Source organism: Crocuta crocuta, unplaced genomic scaffold (assembly GCF_008692635.1).
Source record: "Crocuta crocuta isolate KB4526 unplaced genomic scaffold, BGI_CrCroc_1.0 scaffold774, whole genome shotgun sequence".
NCBI classification, from domain to species: domain Eukaryota; kingdom Metazoa; phylum Chordata; class Mammalia; order Carnivora; family Hyaenidae; genus Crocuta; species Crocuta crocuta.
Genome location: NW_027529168.1, coordinates 87,156 through 107,375, shown reverse-complemented (window position 1 = coordinate 107,375; position 20,220 = coordinate 87,156). Strand labels below are relative to the sequence as shown.

At 35.9% G+C, this 20,220-nt stretch overlaps 1 pseudogene; it reads left to right on the top strand.

Annotated features, from left to right (window-relative positions):
• The window catches only part of LOC144226107 (DNA ligase 3 pseudogene), a 36,602-nt pseudogene extending 29,898 nt beyond the window's left edge, over window positions 1-6,704 (top strand).
• The last annotated feature ends 13,516 nt before the right edge of the window (window positions 6,705-20,220 follow it).

The following is a 20,220-nucleotide window of genomic DNA, read 5'->3' as shown; positions in this document are numbered from 1 at the left end:
TTTGTTTTCATACTTTATTGTATATTTGGGATTCCTATTCAGTGGATTTCTGGCTCATGTCCTTTACCCATTTTGAAATTGGGCTGTTTTTTTACTTATTTATTAATTGTCTTTTACATGTACAAACAGTAATGCTTTATCAGTTAAGTGGGTTGTGAGTAAATCTCCCAGTTTGCCCTTAAACTCTGTTTTGCCCTCTCCCTGCATCAAAAACACTTTTTAAATGTTTATCCAGCTTTGTAACAAGTCTTAATCTGGCAGAGGGCACGTCCTCCTTCCTGATTCTCATTCAATTATCTTGGCTAATCCCGGTCCCATTTGCTTCCATTACTTTTGCTTCTATATGCATGTATGCTGTCATGTCCCACAAAGAGCACTGTAGTGTTGCTTTTTAAACTTTGAATTTATTGTTAAATTTGAAGTTAAATGATGTCTTTATAATATCGAGTCTTCCCATCTATGACCATGACACCTTTCCATTTTCTCTCCAATGATTTCACAAGTCTTTTATTGGGCTTATTCTTAGATAGATAGACACAGACAGACAAACAAACATATATTTGCTATTGTGATTGCAAATATCTTGGGAAACTTATATTATCTCCTTGGTTATCACTGATGCCTTTGGAGTCTTATGTTGCATCCCCTCCAGTCACCTCTGATTTCAGACTTAGTTGTGACAGACAATTCCATGTGAAAGCCTTTTAGGGCCTTCTCTGAATCCACAGAAGTCCACTAGGCACATACCACACACAGGAGACAAGTTTGGGGAAGTTGATGCCATCAAGAGCAAACTGGAACCTGGAGAACAGGAGCCATGGATAAATGACCCAGGGTTCTCTCCTTTCAACCAGTAATTCTGAAATTTTGTATGCTTCTCAGATGTCACAGTGAAATCAAACACACATTGTCCACAGCAGTGATCTCAATAATTCACCAATGTATTGCCTTTCTCTCCTCTCCCTGCTCACTCTCCTGCTTCCTGACTCCTGCTCCTTGAGTTCATATAAAAAATTAATTGGTTGCAGCTAAATTCTTGTTTTAGATTCTGCTTCAAGGGGATACTCCAACTAAGAGATTTCTATTGATATATTGATCAATAAAAAAGCTATTGATTGTTTTATCTACTGATTAATTTCCAACAATTTTGCTGAATTCTCTGATTTATTCTAATAGACTGGAATAGATCTTGGATTGTCTATGTACTTAGTCACATTGTCTCTAAAAAATAAGAATGCAGTTCTTCCTTTCAAAACCTTACTGTTCTTATGTGTTATTTCTTGTCTCATTACAAAGACTAGGACTTATAATACTGTGTTGAGGAAGAGAAGTAATATCAGGTATCTTTAAAATTATTTTTGCCTTTATAAAGAATGCTTCTGTATTCAGTTGTGCATATTTCCTGTAGGTTTTTGATAGAAATGCTTTATGAAGATTAGGACTTTTCTTCTACTTTTAGTTGGCCGGAATGTTATATTATGAACGAATGTTAAATGAAGTTGAATGTTTTTCCTTGAATCTACCGATAAAATAATATTTCTCTTCTTTTAATCAGTGTTTTATAACATGAAATTGTTCTTGCATTTCTGAGAAAAACACTATGTTTCTATTGTCTTCATTCAGTTTTAATATAACTTCTGCTTAGCTTTCAAAATACATTTGAAAATGTCTCCTAGGTAGCTTTTCTGTATGAAAGTGAATATAATATAGGTGATAATTTCATGAAAAGCTTGATAAACACTTGCCAGTAAGATTGCGTTAGTCTGGAGCCAAGTTGCTAATATACTTTGACAAATGAATAATGATTGTAAGTTTATTTCTGTTTCAACTGATTTCTAAATCGGTAAAATTTACTCTTCTGGGAATTGTCCATAATATTCATGTTTTAAACATTAGTACTAAAGACTTGACATCATTCATATGATTTTATACCTCTCTAGTATACCTTGTTATACTCTAATTCCTAATACATATTATTAAGTAGTTTATTTTCCCCCTCATTATATTGCTGGATGACTATTTCATTTGTCTTTTTAAATAACAAGTCTTTGATGCTGGTTGATTAATTCTTATGTGTGGTTTTGTGTTTTTTTTTTCTTGTTAATGTTTTCTATTCAACAATCCTTACTCTTACTTCTATTCTTTCTTTTGTAATATTTGTTTTGGGTTTACTGTGCTATTATAATTTATAGATTTATTGAGATATGCTTGATGTGAAATAAGGTGGACATATTTTACGGTAATGGTATGATGTATTCTGACATACTTATACACCTGTGAAACAATAAGCCTAATTAAGATATTGGACACTTGTGTCATGCTCTTTTGTAATGCATCCGTACTCTTTCTTCCTATTGCTTAATCTCTCAGACAACCAGTGGTATGTGTCCCATCAATCTATATTATTGTTTATTTCTAAAATTTTCTATGATTTAAAACTGAGAGCATGTTATACTTTTTTGGGCTTAGTTTCTTTCACTGAACATACTTCTTTTGGAATGCATCTATTTTGAGGCATGTGTCAATAGTTTGTTCTTATTGCTTATTATTGTACAGATTATAGAAGTTTGTTAATCCATTCAATATTGAAGGATTTTGGATTGTCTTCAATTTCTGTATAATACAGATAAAATCAACTAGAAAGACTGGTGTGTTGGCTATTTCTCTTAGCTAAATACCTTGGCATGGAATGGCTGTTTCATATGGTAAATTTGTGTTTAAATTTTTATGAAAATGCCAGACTGTTTTCCCAAGTAGTATTGTTTAATATGTCCACAAGCACTACATGAGAATTACTGTTACTCTGATTCCCTGCTAAATCTTGGTAGGAACAACCTCTTCAATTTTATCTATTTTACAGGGTATATAGAATTATCTCATTGTGATTTTAATTTGCATTACCCTAATGACTAATGATCTTCTCATGTACTTAATTTCTATCTATATATTTAGTTTATATGTTTATTCAAATATTTTGCCCATTTTGTTGTTTGTCTTACTATTACTGGGTTGTAAGTGTGCTTCATGTATTCTAGACACAAGTCCATTTTTAGATATAAGTTTTGTAAATATATTCTCACAGTCTATGGTTGTTCTTTTTGATTTCTTAAATTTCTTTTGAAAAGCATTATTTTATTTTAATGAAAATAGATTTTTTTATAGCACATTCTTTTTAGTTCTCACCTAAAAATCTTCACCAAACTCAATGTCATTTTAATTTTTTTACTGTTTTTTAATTTATTTCTGAGAGAGAGAGAGAGAGAGACAGTGTGAACAGGGGAGGGTCAGAGAAAGAGGATGACACAGAATCTGAAACAGGCTCCAGGTTCTGAACTGGCAGTCAGCACAGAGCCTGACACAGGGCTCAAACCCACGAACCATGAGATGATGACCTGAGCTGAAGTCGGACGCTTAACCAACTGAGCCACCCAGGTGCCCCACTCAATGTCATTTTAGATCTTACATTTAGATCTATGATCCACATTAATACATTTAGTGTGGGTAAACAGGTTTTTTTTCTGCATTTGTATATCCAGCATCGTTTCTTGAAAAATTGTCTTTTCCTCACTGAACTGCCTTAATTAACCCAATTAAATGAATCAATGGGCAGAGAGTTCAGAACCACCCCCCTCCAGCCCAACCATGGACTTATTTTAATTTTCCCAATCATCCCTTGGGATGTAGGATTGTGGCTTTCAGGGTCCTGATCCCACCAAAGCTCCCTGCACTCAGCTGAAAAGAACTGTGCCTATTCCAAGAACAACATCACTGGCCTGACATAAGACAATTGAGCCATTGGTCAGAAACAAATCTGTTTTGTGGGCAGAGACTAAAGCCTGTTCTGTCATTCCAGGAAGGTAACCTAAGACCACATGCCACTTGCCTTATTTTCTTGCCAAAGTTGCATGAGGGACTCTGCAGTAGCCCCTATGAGATGGTTGAACAATGGTTCAGTGTATGGAAGGAAAAGATTGTGAAGAGTGTATGCTGGACCAGCAGAGTGGTGTCCAATCCTTTCTCAGAGTCCAGGAGGAATATGACAAAGTGGGATTATTAGATTAAATGCATGCTAGAGAAACTGGACTGGGCCCAGGCCACCACAAAGAGTACTGAGGACCTTACAAGCTGGAAGGCGGGGAGAAGGTAGAAGTTAATGAGAAGGAACAGATAAGTCAGCACATTGCGGATCTGTCTTCTAAGGCAACAAACACACCAAAGAAAGCTGTTGTCCAGGGCTAAGGGGACAGCCACTGGCCAGGTGACATCTCCAATGAAAGGTGTCTCATTTATCACCAATATTAATCCCCAGAAATCTTCTGGTTTTTCAGCCAAGCCCCACAACTCTGGGGAAGCCCACTTGAGCTTGACCCCTAAGGCAAGTGAATCCTCAAGCAAATATGACCCCAAGCACAAGGATGATCTTCTAGGTGAGCTTTGGAAGTTGTGCACCATCATGGCTGAAAATCCTAGCTATAATATGATGACCCAGATCACCTACAGCTTCCTTTGGAAAGGTTTGGCAGGAGATGGTTTCCACAAGTGACGTGTACCTAACAATGAAGCTTCTGCTGCAAGGTACTATTAGGAATATTTACAACTTAAATAATAAGCAGATTGTAAAGCTTTTCAGCTGAAAAGCTGAACTGTGCCCCAAATGATATGGCATGAGACCTAAAGCAGGTGATGTATCAGAGACAACAAACCAGAGTCTTTGAGCAGAGCAAGTCTTTCCTTCCAGCTACTAAGAGCCTTCTTAACATTTAAGAGGTGGACAACTTCCTCCTTCAGCTCTCCAGGCTCACCATGGAGAATGAGCAGCCACAGGCCCTGCAGGACACTGCCTCCAGGTATACAGCCAGTTAATGACCATAAATGCATCATCAAGTTGATCAAACATAATCCAAGGATGAACTTGGGTGCAAAACATGTGTTCGATGCCCTTGACTCCAATGCCTATAAAGCCTCACACAACCTGCAGGACGTGGTGGAGCAGGTTGTCTGCAATGAGCAGGAGGTGGAGAAGGAACCAGGCCAGAGATAAGCTCTGAGCATCCAGCCGTCACTGATGATGCCAGTGCAGCCCATGCCAGCTGAGGCCTGCAAGTCCGTCAAGTGTGTGATGAAGATGTGTTCTAATGGCATGTTCTCTAAAGTTAAGTATGATGGGGAGTGAGTCCAGATGCATAAGAATGGGGATTACTTCAGCTACCTCAGTTGCAGATTGAAGCCTGTCCTGCCTTATAAAGTGGCTCACCTTAAGGACTGCATCCACTAGGCTTTCCCTGGGAGCCGCAACATGATCCTAGACTCTAAGATACTCCTGATCAACACTAAGACAGCCAAACTTCTGCCATTTGGGATTTTGGGAGTACATAAGAAAGCTGCCTTCCAAGACACAAATGTCTGCCTGTTTGTTTTTTATTTTACCTACCTCAATGTCAACTTGATGGACAGGCCTCTGTGTGAGCAGCAGAAGTTTCTTCATGATAACATGGTTGAAATTCCCAACCAGATCATGTTCTCATAAATGAAGAAAGTCACTAAAGCTTCATATTTGGCCAACATAATAAATTGAGTGATGTCAGAGGGGTTGGAAGGGCTGGTACTGAAGGATATGAAAGGCACACATGAGCTGGGAAGTGGCACTGGCTGAAAGTAAAGAAAGACTATTTGAACAAGTAGGCCAGAGCTGACACAGGAGACCTGCTGGTCCTTGGGGCCTTCTATGGGCCTGGGAGCAAAGGTGGCATGATGTCCATGTTTCTCATGGGCTGCTATGACCCAAGCAGCCAGAAGTGGTGCACAGTCCCCAAGTGTGCAGTAGGCCATGATGATGTGATGCTTGTCTACCTGCAGAAGGAACTGGATATGGTGAAGATCAGCAAACAGCCTGGCAAAGACACCTAACTGGCTGAAAATCAACAAGATCGACTACCTTGACTCCATTGTCCCAGACCCAAAGAAAGCTGCTGAGTGGAAGATGGCAGGGGCTGAGTTCTCCAAATCTGAGGCTCACACAGCTGTGGAGATCTCCATCAGATTCCGTCACTGCACCAGATCCACTAACTGGCCCCAGCTGTCTAAAGAGAGAGTAGACTTCGCTGTGGCAGCTGGAGAGGAGGAGAGTTCCTCTATAGGGGGCAACAGTGGAGAGAATGAGGGTACGTTGCAAGGCCTCCATGGCCTCCCCAAAGCAGCCTTCTACCAATGCCAAGAAGACAAGAGGGAGGTTGAGTAGCCCCAACAGCAAAGGCGGCAACAAGCTGATATGGAAGCCTTCCCCTGTGAAAGCGGGAGAGAAGCAGAAGGCTCCTAAGGGGACCCTGTGATGAGCAGAGGTGCTTGTGGACATTTTTACTAGGGATGACTCTATCTGCCACCCTCCACAGCAGACTTCAGCCATCTCAGATGCGATTTTGTGTCATTCAGTGGGGACCTGGTGCAGGAATTTGACATGGCCTCAACCACACATGTGCTGGATAGCAGGAACAAAATTCCTGACACTCTAGGTCTCTCCATAGTGGGTTTGGGCACATATCTGGAAACAGAAGCTGGTAGATCCCTTGCAGGACCAAGGTCCTCCCTCTCCATCCTGGGCAGTGGGGGAGGATGGCCTTTCTTGGAGCAGTGCATCTTCTAGAACCTACCAGCCATGCTTGGTGTCTTCCCAAACAAGAGTTAGCTGGGGTGGTTGCCATCAGTGAAGTACAATTCTCTTGCTGATTTACACAGATCTTTCAGATTGGGGTGTGGGGTGGGTTGTCTTTTGGGGGCACCTGGATGGCTCATTCAGTTTAGCAACTGACTCAATATAGGAACAGGTCAGGATCCCATGGTTCGTAGGATCGAGTCCTACATCAGGTGCAGCGCTGACAGTGTGGAACTGTTTGGGATTCTCTCTCTCCTTCTCTCCCTGCCTCTCTATCTCAAAATAAATAAATAAAACATTAAAAACAAACAAACAAAAAAGGAGTGTCTTTTTTTCCTACAAATAAAATATCTTGCAGTTAAAAAAAGTTCAAATGACTATACATGTTAGAGTATATTTTGAGATTCTCTATCCTGTTCCAATTACCTAATATTCATTTATTCTTAAGCTATGATGTCTAGAAAATGGTAGCAATCTATTAAGTCTTGAATAAAATACTGTATCTCTTTCATGCTTGTTAATAATTTTCAAAATTATCCTGGATAGTCTAAGTCTTTGACTTTCCATATATTTTTTAGAATCTGTCAGTCTCTACAAAACAATTTCTAGGAATTTTAATCATTTTTTTAAATGGACTCCATAGATTGAGTTGAAAGAACTGATATCTGAATATTGAGTATTCCAAAACATGATCATGGCATGTCTCTCCATTTATTTAAGTCATTTTACTTTCTGTATTTTGAAATTTTCAACTTATAATTTTTGAACATAATTTGTTAAGGTAGTCTTTATTTAATATACTCATAATATTTTAAGTGGTATTTTTCAATTTCAACTGACAATTTACAAAATTGTTGCTACTGCACTAATCATGTTTTGTATGATAAACTTTATCATGCAACTTCACTAATTCTAGAGTTTTTTGATTCATTACTTAGAATTCTCTATGCAGAGGATTACATCATCTGCATGTAAGAATAGTTTTAATCTTCCTCTAAAATCTGGGTGTATTTTATTTTTATTGTATTGTTTATTCTGTTTTATTTTATTTTATCTCATTGATTTAAGTTAATATCATTTTGTTTTATTGAACTGGTTCCAACCTCCAGAACAATGTTCAATGGAAGCTATGAAAGCAGTGATCCTTGCTTGTCCCTGGTATTGGGAAAAACACACAAGTTTCACCATAAATATGATGCCTAGGTGTAAGTTTAACATATATGCTTCATTATTAGTTTGAAGAAGTTTCATCTTGTGTCATGTTTGCAGTGAGCTTTTACCAAAAAATGGATATTTAGTTTTATTAAATGATTTACCTACAAATATTAAACTTGTCATTTGGCTTTTCTTTCTTCATAGCTTAATATGGTGAATTATATACTGATGATCTAAGAACACCAAACCAACTTTACATTTCAGGTACAAGTTCTACTTAGCCAAGACATATTAGCTTTGTATGTTTTGTTGATTATACTTGCTACAATTTTGTTAATGTTTTTATGTTGATGGTCAAGAGAGACACCAATATGTAGTTCATGTTATCAAACTACAGACATATGTTTACTATATTTAGTTATTATCTTTTCAGTATCTACAGGAACTGTATTAGCTCTCATTCTTGATATTGGCATTATTTTTTCCTATATCTTTTCTAACCGATCTATTTAGATGCTTATCAATTTAATCAATCTTCTCCAAGAAACCACTTTTGATTTCATCCATGTTTACTGTTTTGTTTGATTGGCATCCTCTTAGTTTTGGCTTTTATTTGATTATCTCCTTCACAATGATTACTTTTTGGTTGTTGACTGGATTCTAAATACTGGGGGATTTTTCAGATGTGTTGACTGGATTCTAAATACTGGGGGATTTTTCAGATAGCATTCTCTTATTGATTTCTAATTTAAGTCCATTGTGGTCAGAATAAATAATGGTGTTATCTGAAATTTTAAAAATTTATTGGCATTTCTTTTATGGCCTAGAATATGGTGTATCTTATTAAATGTTCTATGTATTTAAAATTTCTTAATGTCTATTTATTTTTGAGAGAGAGAGAGCAAGTGTGCGTGAACAGGGAAGGGTCAGAGAGAAAGGAAGACACAATCTGAAAGCAGGCTCCAGGCTCTGAGCTGTGAGCACAGAGCCCCATGCAAGGCTTGAACTCATGGACTGTGAGATCATGACCTGGGCTGAAGTCAGATGTTTAACCAACTGAGCTGCCAAGGTGCCCCAAATATTTTATGTATTTAAAAAGAATGTTGTTGGGTGGACCTGATGTAAATCAGGTCAAAGTAGTTAACTGCACTGCTCATGTCTTCTATAGTCTTACTAATTTTCTTTTATTTTTCTATCAGTTAGTGGGGTGTGCATAGGTAGGTATGGGAATATTAATGAAATTTCCAACTATAATTGTTGATTTCTTTAATTCTTTCAGATCTATCAGTTTTTGTTTCATATAACTTAAATCTCAGTTATTGGAAACATAAAAATTTAGGATTGTTATTCACTCTAGTTGAATTAACTTCTTTATCATTATGGAGCAATCTGTATCCCTGGTAACATTCTACTTTAAAATCTACTTTCATCGCTTCTTGGCCTTTTGGCTAAGATCAAGGGTAAAATTTCTACTTTCTTATAGTATTATAGCCTCTTCAGTTTTCTTCTTCTATTGTTAGCATAGTGTATCTATTTTCATCTTTTTACTTTTAAGCTATCTTTATGACTATATTGAAAGTTGGTTTACTATAAACAGCATGTAGTTGGGCTTTGCTTTATTAACCAATTTAACAATCTTTGCTTCTCAAATGAATTTTTAGATTGCTTAAATTTAACTTTATTATTGATACGGTTGGGTTTAAATTTTCTGTCTTCCTACCTTCTGTTCTTGTTCCCTTTCTCCTGTTTTTCACACTTCACTCAAATTGTTCCTTATGATTCAATTTCATCTCCCTCATTGGTTTACTTGATGTACCTCTTTATTCTGGTAGTATTAGAATTTAATGTATTATAGTCAAACTTGTCATAGTCTATACTATTGGTAATAGTACACCAATCTGTAATATAATAACCTTAAGATATCACTTCATTTCACCCTTCTTGAATTTTACACTATGTCATACATTTTCCTTTTATGTATCTTAAAAACCCTCAACAGTTTTTTACTGTTTTTCCTTAAAAAGTTAATCTTTCAAAAGAATTTACAAAATACAAAAAATATATTGTATTTACCAACACATTTTCCATTTCTAATGCTTTTCATTCTTTTATGTAATTTTATCTAATTTGCATTGGGCATTATTTTTCTTCTAAGGGATTCTCTTTAACATTTCTTATAGTCATAATGGTGACTACTATAGTGGTAGTCTACTAGTGATTATACTCTAAGCTTTTCTATATCTTAAAATTATTTAACCTTCGCTTATGAAAGATACTTTTACTTGGTAGATAATTCAAACTTGCTAATCTTTTTGTCTATTATAAAGATAGTGCTGTACTTTTCTCTGATTTATGTTGTTTCTGAGGAAAAATGTGCCATCATTCTTTTTTTTTTCCCTTTGGTGTAAAATGGGACTTTTTCCTACCTTTGGTTTTGAAGAAGTTCTCTGTAATCACTGCTTTAATGCAACTGTGTCATGATATGCCTTGGTATAGATTTCTTCTGGCAGAGGTTTATTGGGTTTCTTGGATCTATGGCTTTAGAATTTTATCAAAATTGGAAAATATTGGCCAGTATTTCTTTAAATATCTTCAACTTCCTTACCCTTTCTCTCCAATTATTCTGGGACTCCAATCACACATATTAGAATGGTTGGTGTTTTCTCAGTGCCACATTGCTCTTTTCAGAAAAAAAAAATTCTTTTTTTCTCTCTGAATTTCACTCTGGCTAGTTTCTATTGCCATGTCTTCAAGATTACTATTTTTTTTTCTTCCACTATATCTATTCTGCCATGAAACCCAACTTATGTATTTTTCATGTTATGCGAGACTAAGTTTTATCTCTCAAAGCCATTTTTGTATCCTCCATATCTCTCTTGAACAACTTCAGGCTTTCTTCTTCACATTGAGCATATGGAAAATATTTATAGCACATATTTAATGTTCTTATCTAATTCTCCCATATTTGTTATTTCTGGTTCTATTTCTGTTGATTACTTTTCATCCTCATTACTGTTTTTATTTTTCTGCTTCTTTTCATGCCTGGTCACTTTTAATTCAATGCCAGACATTGTTAAGTTTACAGTTTGGATACTGATTTTTTTTTCATTTATTTTAATACTTTCTGGCATTCTTCTATTAGTGGTAAGTTAGAAACAATTTAGTCCTTTCAAATCTTGTTTTTTAGGATTTGTTAGGTGAATCCAGATAGCTTTTATACCAGGGCCCTGATTGATAAGAATTCTGACTGATAAGCACAACTCATCCTGGCCCTGTGGGAGGACTGTGCCATGTGATCCTTTCTCTTGGGATTTGGCCCCAACACTGTTAGTTTCCTCATCCACATCCACCAATTAGTACTTAGCTGAAGTCTCTGGAAGAATCCTTTGCAAATCCCTGGAGCTCTCTTTCACTACGCAATTGTCTTTTGTCTGGTGTTCTGGATTATGAATTTTAGCACTTTGGCCTCCTGACATCTGAATTCTGTCTTGTTAACCACTAGATCCTCTCCCTATGCTTCATCGTGAAAGCTACCTTCAATGTGAAATTGGAGGTAATTATACAGCTTACCTTATTTGATTCTCTTTTCTCAGATCTTACAATTTCGTGTTGACTATTGTCCAATGTTTGCATATCACTGTTTCATATGTACTGTTTAGTTTTCTAATTGTTTAAAGTAAGAGATTAGATTCACTGTCAGTTTTCCTGACCTGAAGAAGTCTTAAACTTTTTAATTATTTTTATAATTATTTTTTAACAAATGGATTTAAGGCTATATGTGTCTTCTAAACTGTAGCTTCATCATGCAAGTCTGATGATCACTTCATATGTGTGTGCATGTGTGTGTGTGTGTGTTTATTTATTTTGAGAGGAGGGGGGCGGGCAGAAGCAGAGAGAGAAGGAGTGAGAGAATCTCAAGCAGGCTCCATACTGTCAGTGCGAAGCACAATAGGGGACTGAACTCACAAACTGTGAGATCATGATCTGAGCCAAAATCAAGAGTTGGATGCTTAACCAGCTTGAGCTGCCCACCTGCCCCACTTTTTAGATGATCACTTCTAAATACTTTGGCATTTTCATTAGGATTTCCTATTTGATTCATAAATTAGGTAAATGTATGTCTGTAGATTCCAAATTTATCAGATCTTATTGACCAACTTAGATTCCTACTTCTAATCATAATGCATCCTTCTAAGGAATTTGTACTGCATGATATTGTTTATTTTGTAGTTATTAAAAGTTTTTGGGGCCCCTGGGTAGCTCAGTCGGTTAAGCGCCGGACTTCAGCTCAGGTCATGATCTCACGGTTCGTAGGTTCGAGCCCCGCGTTGGGCTCTGTGCTGACAGCTAGCTCAGAACCTGGAGCCTGCTTCAGATTCTGTGTCTCCCTCTCTCTCTAACCCTCCCCTGCTCATGCTGTCTCTCTCTCTCAGAAATAAATAAAAAGATTTTTTTTAAGTTCTTTTATGGCCTAATATGCGGTCAGTTCATCTGTGGTCAATGCTTAAAAATAATGCTTATTCTCTATTTTTGATATGCAGTTTTTTATAAAAATCAATTCAATTAAGCTTACTTGTTGTGTTCAATTTTTCTCTGTCTTCACTCAGTTTCTTCTTGCCTGACTCACCAGATTTTGAGATACATTTATTAAAAGTTTATACTAAGATAAAAAATTTGTCAATCTCTCTTTGAAATTCTTTGCTTTTTGCTTCAAATATTTCAAGACTATATTGTTAAAGATTTGAAGTTCAATATTGTTATATATTCTGAGACATTATTTTATCGCCATGAAGCATAATTACTTTGCCTGCATTAATGACTTCCTAATATTAATATAGTACTTTACAACTAATGTAAAATTTAAAAATTAATAATTGGCCATAATATTCTTATTTTCTTTTCTTTTCTTTCTTTTTTTTTTTTTTTTTTTTTTTTGGAGAGAGAGATGGGGAGTGAGCAAGGGAGGACAGAGATAGAGGGAGAGAGAATCCCAAGTCAGCACAGAGCCCAATGCAGGTCTCAAACTCATGAACTGTGAGATCACGACCTGAGCCAAAAATAAGAGCCAGGTGCTTAACTGACTGAGCCATTCAGGGGCGCCTTTAATATTCTATTTTAGATTAGTTTTATTGTGTGGTAGGAAAAGACATATGAATCTAAATATTTTTACAAAAAAATTCACATAAGAATAAAATGAAATTATAGTTATTAAAGTGTTTTTATAAAAAATAAAAATCTCAATACTATATATACATATATCATTGTTCTGAATTTGTTACTCCTCTTTAATTCTCAAAAACACAAAATTCATTCACTGGTGGTAATTACATAAAATGGTAGCAAGCAAGTGCAGCAATTTACTGATATGCTAAAACATTATTTAAAGTTATTTATTTATTTTGAGAGAGAGAGAGAGAGCATAGGAGAGGGGCAGAGAGAGAGGGAGAGAGAGAGAATTCCAAGTAGGTTCTACACTAATACTGTGGAGCCTGATGCAGAGCTCAAACTCATGAACTGTGAGATCATGACCTAAGCTGATCAAGAGTCATATGCTTAACTGAGTCACCCAGGTGCCCCTGCTAAAAGAATTTTTTAATCCATTCCAGAAACCAAGAAAGTCCTAAAGCAACTGCATAAATTCATGAATTAAGCCATTAAGGGTTAAATTAAAGAGGATGGATTAACTAGAGAGTCTCATTTTCTTAATGGATATCTCCTGATTTTGTGAGGAACTTCTTAGCTAAGTGTTTTTGTCATTAATCATCTGTTCATATATGTCTTAGTCAGTTCAGGCTGCTATACCAGATACAATAGACTGAGTGCCCTAAAAAACAGAAATTTGTTTCTCATAGTTCTAGAGGTTAGGAAGTCTGAGATCAGAGTCCCACCATAGCGTAGTTCTTGGTGAAGGGCTTTTTCCTGATTTGCAAATGACTATCTTTTCATTGTATTCTTATGGCAGAGAGCAAAGAGAGAAAGCAAGCTCTTTTGTGTCTCTGCTTATAAACCACTAATGCCACTCTTATGACCTAGTGACCTCCCAAACTCCATCTCCAAATATCATTACATTGGAGATTAGGGTTTCAAACATATGAATTTTGTGAGGACATAACATTCAGTCCATAGCAATATATTTTGGCTAATTTTATTAGTGTGTTCATCCATTTTGTTACTAATTATTAAGGTCTCTCACATAGTAATGTTATTAATCGTTACATGAATTTGACCATTTAAATTTTTTTAATTTAATATTGATAATAACTTTATATTAGTATCAATTTTCACTATTATATATGGAAAATATCAATCTGGCTCTAGGATTTGTTGTCTTTCTTTTATGCATACAATACTTTCCCTGAACACCAAGCCTTCCTTTTCTTCTGGGCATTTTATGGTTGGCCCCCATTTATGTTTTAACTATTTAATCATCTAGAATATGTCATTCCCTCAAATACATCTTACTTTCTGTGTTGGCTTTGTGTAAACTGTGTCATGTTCTGTATATAAATGTGGTTGGAACTACCCTTATGCTTGCTACTTGGTACAATTAGTCAGTTCTTACTCCATATCAAACTATTTTAATGACTTTGGCATTCTAATACCATTTCATTATTAACCAGTACAAACCACTTCTCATTATTCTTTTATTTTCAGAATGTGTGGGATGTTAGAATCATTAATTTTTCAAGATGACCTTTAGAAACATCTTTAAAACTTTTCAAAAACAGTCATTGATATTTTGACTGGAATTACTTCATATTATAAATTGTGCTATATGGAGAATTAATATTTTTAGTATTAACGAAGTCTTGGTATTTGTTTTATATATTCATTATGTTTAGTAGGATTTTTTGCACTAGTCTTACATTTCTTATTAGGATTATTTGCACATATTTTATATGTATTATTGCTTATTAGATGACCATATAATTTGTTATTCAAACCAGTGGACTTTAATAGTGAAAGGGAACAGTAATAATAGCAAGCATAAATAGGATCTCACAGCTATTATTAATATGATTTTTTAAAATTTTATTTTCTGATACGTTAATGCAACTAAATAGCAATGCTGTCTACACATATGCTTTTTAAACAAGTCAAACTTCCAATCTGTATATTAAATGTAATCATTTATAGTGAATTCTCTTGTTTTCTCAGATGGTCGAATATGTCACTTACATATAATGATAATTTTGACACTACTTCATAATAATTATATGTCCAATTTATTTTTTTATCCTACTGCATCATTACTGCATTTACTTCTAGTAAAATATTAAATACTAGTAGTGAGGGAGGGTAATTTTGTTTCTTTGATTCTTGACATTACTGGGACCACAACTAGCACAATACCATCTTGATGTAATGGTAGCTATTTCATGTTAAGGGAGTGTCCTTCCTAACTTGTTTATAAATTAAACTAATTGAAGTATAACAGGCATAAAGTACAATATATAAAATCATATGTATACAGCTCAATGGAATTTCACATCTATGTAATTAGTACCAAAACAAGATAGACAGTATTTCCAACCCTCTAGTAGAAGCATTTTCTACTTTTATCCATAGAATTACTATATTCTCACACAAAACAAATATTGTGACCTTCCTTCCTAAGTTTCCTGTTTTTGAAATAGATGCACACTTTTCCCCCACAGTATGTTTTCTTCTGTGTCTTTTTTTCTTAATCACTCAATACTATGTGAATTAATATAAATTTATATATCTATAATAATAGTTTTTGTATTATCATTGATAATTATCTATTATATGAGTCTACCTCTGCTTATTTATTCACTATATTCTTTTTATGGCAATTAAGGTTGTTTCCAATTTAGGTTTATTACCATCATTGCCTTGAAGTTCTTATACACATCTTTTGGTGAACATACACATTTCTATTTCATATATACTAGGAGTTCAATTACTATGTCATAGGGTATACATATGTTTAGCATTAGGAGATGCTACCAGTTTTCCAAAGCAGTTGTATCAATTAACACTCACAAGGAATTTGAGTATACCAGCTATCCCACATTCTTACCTTCACTTGTTTTAATTTGTTAATTTTCTTTTTAATGTTAGTTATTCAGGTAAGTGTGTTGAAGTACATCATTGTAAATTTTAATTCCCAGTTGAGAGGTCAGGTTGAACATCTTTTCATATATTAATTTACCATTTGGAAATCACCTTTTAAAAGTGCCTATTTAAGATATTTGTCCATCTTGTGAACCACTTAAAGTTTTTTTCTTTTAAGGTTGCCTAGGTTCTTTTTAGGATGTGAATTGTTTAATCATATATTTATAGTGAATAGTAATACTTTCCATTATGTAGCTTGCTTTACAAATTTCTCAAGGTGTTTTTGGTGTATTTTGATGTATTTTTCTTAATTTGAATAGTCCAATTAATCAAATTGATTTTTTATGATTAGTGATTTTTGCCTCCCTCAATTGATGAAGATATTCACCTGTTTTTTTTTCTAAGCACTTTAATTTTTAGCCTCTATCTTCAGCTCTTTCATATTCCATCTGGGATTGAGTGTTCTGTATGAGTATGGATGTCAAGATTCATTTTTTCCATATGGATATCTAATTGGTTCAACATCATTTTTGAAAAATGTACTTTCACAAACTCATTATAATACCAATTTTGTCATCCTAAGTCAAGTGCTCATATATGTGTGGGTTGATTTCTAGACCCTTTATTCTGTTTCAATGATCTGTTCATCTATTCTTACATTGATTCTATAATCATTTAATTACTACACTGTAAAATAAGTTTTGGTATCTGCCTGTGTACACCTGTCAGTTTAGCTTTTCATGATTGTTTTGAGTATTCTTGCCTTTTTCCATTTCTACATATGGTGAATATGTGAGGTCCTGCTTGCATCACATTTCAGTGGAGGGAAAGTCTTTCTAGGAGAAATTTTTTACTGTTCACTTGCCTTTAGAGATTGCCTTAGCTGGAGAGACACAGCTCACCCAATGCCATGCCCCTTTCCTAAGTATAGCCTACATCTAACCACTGACCATTGTAAGGGTATACATGTCTGACTCTTCTGCCAAACTGAGGACAAACTGAAGAGTCATCTCCATTTCAAAATTCCTCATAGTACTACTTGATTTCTCTGTTGAGATTACATTTTAGTTCAGTGTCTCCTTTTGTCTAATTCTAGATCCAGCCCTTCCATTCCTCAGGTACTACTCCCCCAAACATTCCTAAGAAACCTCTTACATACTAATCTCCATCTCAGAATGTGCTTCCTTAAAAACCCAATCTGGCAATTAGTGCCAGGAGTGATCCAAGAATGCAAACTCTTGAATGGGCTTTTGGAGCTGGATTGCTTGTCCATCACCTTACTAGTAACAAAAAAAATGTTAACTACTGGAGGTGGACTACTGATAGTCTCATTACAAGGTAGCACAGCAACTGTGAAAACACTTACCTATAGTGAACTGGAATGGTATACTGGTGTCAGTGAATTCACTAATGGTATAATGTATCAGGTATTTAAGAAATATGTGGAACACAGTAACTATAAAAACAAGTCTAAATGAGCGACTGTAACTAACTAAATTCAACTGAAGACAATGAAAAAAGAGTGATAAATCAGAACTAAGAGCTAAAGGAGACAAAGTACCTCCTTGGTAGTAGGTGCCTGGGTGGCTCATCTGACTCTTGATTTCAGCTCAGGTCTCATGATCTCATGGTTCATGAGTTTGAGCCCCGCATCAGGTTCTACGCTGACAGTGTAGAGCCTGCTTGGAATTTTCTCTCTGCCCCTCCCTTGTTCGCTCTCTCTCTCAAAATAAATACATAAACATCAATTTTTTAAAGTACCTCCTTGGTAGTAAACAACAACAAAAAATAGCAACAAAAGCAACAGGATGGCTGAGAAAGAGATGAGGACATAGCCAGGACTTAATCACAAGAGTAGCAGAGCCCAAGGGTTGAATTATCATCCTAAGCAGGTCCCAAGCAATACAAATTGTGCTGGTAAAGAAGACACCAGCATCACTAACATATTCAGTTTTGGCTCTCTGTAGACCCTGACTGATGGCTGGAGTTGCAATTACAGATGTGAGATTACTGATGTCAAGAGTGATTATAAAACCCCAAAACAACAGAAGACAGGTGGTAGGCTTAATCATCAGAAGCCAGGTGTATATATTTTTCGTAAGGTTGGAGGGATAGCCAAGAGGCCTGAACCACAGAGACTTATGGAAATTTGAAATAGAATATAGCATTCCTAGGGGCAAAATAGATAGGTAGCCAACAAGGAAACTACTCATCCTATATAATCAAAGAAGTAAAAGAAGTCTTAGAGTAGTCACCTAAATAACATTTTTTGATTCCTTGTCCAATTTTTGCCTGCAAGCCAGTTTTCAGACCCAGGATCCATTGACTAAAAGGAAAAGCCAGACACCAAGGAAGAAGAATATATGGTATTCTTCCTTTGGAAAAACATATGATAATTATTCCTCCAGTCTTTCCCCAAAGATACTTAAGGCCATTTACTTAGGTAAGAAATATCAAAACCCTTGAGGTGAGAGGAGAATGATAGAAATTAATGCTTAAATTTAAAACTTAGAATGAAGAAGTTTGTTTCTCTAATATCTGAATTTAATTTCTTGATTTAACTGCTGAGAAATCTAGATGGATTAGGGAAAATGATAATGCATTACCACAAACTCAACTAAGTAGCCCAATGTGCAGCTGCTATACCCTTGCAGAATCTTTGTTACAGATGATTAACATGGCTTCAGGTGCATGATAAGTAGTCACTGACCTGGTAAATGTGTTATTTTATATTTCTATTTTTTATTTTTTTATTATTATTTTTTTAATGTTTTATTTATTTCTAGGAGAGAGAGAGAGAGACAGCGTGAGCAGGGGAGGGCCAGAGAGAGAGGGAGTCACAGACTGAAACAGGCTCCAGGCTCTGAGCTGGCAGTCAGCACAGAGCCCGACGCGGGGCTCGAACCAACGAACTGCGAGATCATGACCTAAGCGAAAGTCGGACGCTTAACCAACTAAGCCACCCAGGCGCCCCTATTTCTATTTTTTAAAATAAGGATCAGAAACAGTTTGAATTCACTTGGAATTGACAAGAATATACATATCATAAGACAGTCTAAAGAGCTCTGGACTGGCTAGACATCATTCAGAATGCTATACTGGTTTATAATATTGATGACATCATATTACATTATGACGTCTAATTAGCAAGGAAAATCAAGAAATTGCGGGTGCGGGCGAGACACAATAAAATTCATGAATGCTAAAGCATAAGGGATAACCCAAGAAAGAATCAGGAACCTGCAACATCAGTAAATGCTTTTGGTGTCCAGTGGCATAGGGCATGCTGGGCCATTTACCTCAAAGTGGACAACAAATTATTGTATCCTGTGTGTCCTACTACAAAGAAGGGAACACAACTCCTATATAACTTTTGGGGTTACTAAGGGAGCATATTTCATAACCTGAGATTACTGCATCAATGTATTATACAAGAGTGACATGAAAATCTGTCAGTTTCTGTGAGCCTAGAGCAAAAAAAAAAAGGTTCTGTAGCAGGTTCAGACTATGATGTGTGCAGCTCTGACTCTTGGATTACAAGAACCAGCACACTAGCAGATTCTGGTTATGCTCTCTGTTTACCATGTATCTCAGCCTATTATTGTAAGAACTGAGTCTGGCCAATAACCTGAAATAACCATGGAAGAGAATCCTGAGTTCTAGATGAGACTACGCCCCTGGCCTACACCTGATCTCAACCTTGTGAGACCCTGAACAGAGAGCTCCACTATCTTGAGCCAAAACTTCTGACCTATAGAAACCAAGAAATAATAAATTTGTACTTCTTGGTACTTAGTGCCACCTGCTACGTTCGTGGTAATTCCTTGCAGAGCAAGAGAAAACTAACACGTGATCACCATTAGTCTTCTTGAGGGCCATCTTAGAACTCTTAGTAGAAAAAAATGCCTCGTGAAATCTGTGGCAACTTCAGTGGAAAAACCATAATATATACCTTTGGTGTTGTGAAACAAGGCTGTGCCATTTGAAGTGAAGAAATACACACATCTGAAAAGATAGCTCACCTACCGGGCCATGGTAGAGTTGAAACACATGACCATGGGGCAGCAGATTTCCTTATTATAAACCAGGTTCTTCTGTGAGACCCACTAAACCATAAGTTGGATATATCCATTGTAAAATAGAAGTTGTATGACTGTAAGTGAATATGAACAGGTTTGGAAGACACAGCAAGGTACATGAGTGGGTTGCCTGGATCCTCACGCTATCCACCACTATTCAATCAGCACTCTCCTTCAGTTCATACTTATGTCACAAGGATGAGGTGGTTTGGTATGACTGTGCAAGCCAACAAGGCTATCAGCTGCATTATAGTCCTA